The sequence below is a fragment of the Diadema antillarum genome, unplaced genomic scaffold (genome assembly GCF_040938485.1).
Source record: "Diadema antillarum isolate AM-2024a unplaced genomic scaffold, OU_Dant_1.0 seq00000675_RagTag, whole genome shotgun sequence".
In the NCBI taxonomy this organism is placed as follows: domain Eukaryota; kingdom Metazoa; phylum Echinodermata; class Echinoidea; order Diadematoida; family Diadematidae; genus Diadema; species Diadema antillarum.
Genome location: NW_027271581.1, coordinates 1,282,609 through 1,286,854, shown reverse-complemented (window position 1 = coordinate 1,286,854; position 4,246 = coordinate 1,282,609).

The following is a 4,246-nucleotide window of genomic DNA, read 5'->3' as shown; positions in this document are numbered from 1 at the left end:
GCAGCGGGTACTGTGCTCTAGCGCATAGCAGTGCAGTGAAGGACCTGTCCGAACGGATCATCATGAGCGCGAGCGTAACGTAAACATGCATGCTCATATCTCAGCTCTCTTCGTATCGAGGTCTTGGCAGCTGCTGCGCTTACACCATGTACACGGCAGGCACTAGCACGTTCGCGCTGGCGCCTTCTGTTCATTTTTCGCTGTGGGCACATTCAACGTCACACATCATTGGCTGATTCGTTCCGAGCGAAAATGGGTCACCTGATTGTTACAGACGGTCACATGGTCCTCTGCGGTGACATAAGTTTGACACTCGCGTTAGGAAAGATAAAAGAGACCGTGATGATGAAAATTCATCGGATATCTCATGCAACAAAGGTAAACTAGCAAAAATCATGTTTCAGAGGTCGAAGCAGGGAAGACAAGCTGAGCAATACTGGATTGGGCGTTGGGGAAGTCAGATTTTTTACCTAAAAACGAGATCCTGTTTTGTTCCTTTAAACCCAATATTCACTGCACTCACCATTTATACTTCCTATAGGCCTTTAATTATAGTCGCGACTCTACTCACCTGCAAGCCTATTTCATTATCATTAAGAAACAAGTGAAATAAGCTCACTTCTCTATTTGACGGCTGTTGGCGAATATCTAGAGGCATCACATGATGACGTCGACACTCATTAGAAAAATTCTAACTGACTGTTTCAAAATCCCCATTTTGCTCCCCCCCCCGCCCCTCTCTCTACCTCCCTCTCGTTACCAATTCTCTCACCCACTCTATCTATCTATCTATCTATCTATCTATCTATCTATCTATCTATCTATCTATCTCTCTATATATCTATCAAGATATCAATCTATAGCTACTCCATCTAATATCTACCCTTCTATGTATATATCTACATATGTATCTATCTATCTATCTATCTATCTGTCTATGATTCTACCTATCTTTCTATATATCTATCTGCCTATCTTTATATCTATTCATTCATCTATCTATCTATCTATCTATCTATCTATCTATCTATACCTTTCTATCTTTCTATCTAACTATCGATCTATTTTCTATTGTACCTATCTATCTACCTATCTATCTATCTACCCATCTATCTATCTTTATTTCTTTCTCCTTGTTTCGTCCATGCATGTTCAGTCACACGACAGCTGCTGTAGCATCCAGGGGCGCCACCAGTGGAGCGAAAAGAGATCATCTGTTCCGCCAATGGCATGCGGAATTCCCTATTTTGTATACCACATATACGGCGCACTTAACTCCTATGAAGAGGATAGTCAAGCAGTCTCGTGCGGTGACTGGTATCTGTCTGCATCCATCCTTGCCTTGTGTGCATAGACGAGTGTGTGTCCACTTTATAGACATGTACTTATTTCTGTAAATAACTCTTTGCCTCTAGTCGAAATGTAGGCTACTCCGATCCTGGATTCGTCGGCGATTTTTTTCAACATAAGTCTTACAGAACAACCCCAATTTTTTTGTTTACCGTCGCAAGCTCCTTTATCACCCCATATTTCTGTGGATGACGTTTGACGGTTTCATTCACAAGAAGGCATCTATCACATACGCGGAACCCACTGCTTTGCCACTTTATAAGCGATAAAGTGGGTATACAACACATTAAGTACCTCGTGTCCTTCCAAACAGTACAGGTCAAGGTTATTAGAGTATCACCGACAGTAATCGATTTTAGTGTGCCCAGGAGAAAAAAAAAAATCTCTTGTCGTGTTTCGAAGAAGCAACATTTTGTCGTCCAGTGGAACCATACAAGAAGGCCAGGACACTCATTGCTCTGACTACCAGGAGAAAGTCTTCATTTTCATCCCCCCTGAGACAACAGATATGACTTCAGAGAAGTAAGTTTATTATTTTCATCGATTTTCTCAGGGAACGAAGTACACTTATTACTTCTTTATTGGTACATCAAATTGGTAATGAATGTATTATATACATGAGAAGAACAATCCGATTCTATCATGATATTGAATTCTTACTTTGACTTCAAAGTTGATCATAATTGTCAGGCTCAAATATTCACCCGCACTCCTCCAGTTAGGTAAATACATGCATTTTCTGTAGAGGAATTCAAAAGAAATTTCAAAGGGAAATAAAGTTCAATAATGTTTGAAATAGACTGAATGAACCTTAGTTTAGTTTGACTCTCACCCAAATGAAAGCTCCTTAGTATAACAAAATATTCCAACAGATGGTGGCTTATGACGCACATTTTGAAAGCTCTAAAACGAGATTGCCCTTGGAAAATTAAAGCCAGATAGCTGAGAGAGAAAGATAGAAAGAGAGGATGAATATATAAAGACGAAGAGAGTATCTAGAGAGGGGTGAGACGGAAAGAGAGAAACATAATAGAAAAAGGCTGGCCTGAAGCATCTTTCCGCTCTACCTGTGAGGTTCGAAGTTAATCCTTATGACTCATACTCTGTCTCTCCAAGCGAGAGAAGAAACGCATAAAATGAATAATAATGAGGAGAAACTAAAACAAGTAAATTTTGAGATAGCATTATCACAACGAACAAACATATTCGTTGTAACATTCATTGCCACAAAAGAAACAAACGGAGAATAAGAATGAAATGGAAGAAGAAATAACAATGTATATGAATTATGTCAGTTCGCCTACATTGAACGCGATGAAGAACGGTAATGAGGAAAACATCCTTGACAATATAAAGGCCAAATATAGAGCATTATAACGTATAGAGTGGAGATTTAGGGCGTGTCCACTTCATGATTCTGGCGGAATATGAGCAATCGATTTCCCTCGTCTATTGACATTTGACTGATACGTTCTTAAGGCATAACGTGTGTGTAATTGTGCATTAGTATGTACGTTTGTATATGTGGTAGTTTATGTGTATGTTTATCTGCATGTGTTTGCTTGTGGGACGCATTTCCTCATCAGAGGAGCCGACGAGCCTGACCGTTCTTAAACAATAAGTAATTACAATAATTATCATAATCACTTCGGTAGAATGAAAACTTTTAATGCAAGCGTCCGTGTAATGTTATCATGTTTACCAACAGAGATATGAAGGGGTCTAGGGCAATTACCCCCTGGGCAATTACCCCGCACCCTTCCCCTGGCCCTAATCCTAATCCTAATCCTGAACCTAATCCTATCCCTAACTCAAACTCCTAACCCTAACCCTAACCCTAACCCTAATCGTCACTCTAAGCTTACCACTAACCAGTATTTAGCCAGGGGGTAATTGCCCTCTCGGGGTAATTGCCCGGATACGATATGAAGAGATGCATTTCATTCATTAGAAATAAAGATATGGGGAAACTAACCAATATGTAATAGTATTATAGTAAACTAATTGATGCACGGACTTGTTGAAGAACAGAAATGAAATAAAATATGTATGTAATATGATAGAAAATCAACAAAGAAAAGGCATTCGATCGCTGGAACTGCATTTTCTTTGCTCATCTTTATTCATAGTTGTTGTTGTTTTTAAAGGAAAGAAGAGAAAGAGAAATGTTCTATCCACACGGAGTGCATGTGACGAAGAGAGGCAAGCGATGAGGTATTTCTTTTCTAGTAAAAGAGATGATACACGATAAGAATTATATGATATATACATCAGGCGTATCTAGGTGTGGTTTTCTATAGCTTTACTATAGCCCATGCATAAGTCAGGATCTATGACTTAAGAAATCATTTTTTCATTGCAATTGATTGACGAATTCTCCTTCATCAACGTAAATACACATCGACATACTCAAGTGTGACTCGTCGAGCCCACTATTTCCTGATTGGTATACAGATTATAGACAGGCCAGGGGTCGTAATACATGTATCTACAATCCATAACAGACTACGGAGCTTGCGCCTATTAACCAGTGATGGTCTGATCTCTTATCGCAACGGGATACTACTCGACATGCATATTTTCTTCAAATAAAATGATTCTTGCACAATTCTTGCATCCGGTTGTTCAACTCGACGTGGCAACTATTAATTTGAATTATTTTCAAATACTTCAAAATAACTTTTAAATAAAATGTAACGAAGATGACATCACAGTCCACTTTATAGTCGGTATAGGTCACAAAGAATAAAGAATATACAATCGTAAATCATTGGTGTTTTGACATTTTTTACGACATTGGCCAGACACACGTGAACTATAGAGAGACCATCTTTTTTTCAAGCTACTGATAACAACCATCACCTTTCAGCTATAATGTATGTTTGTATAGACAATG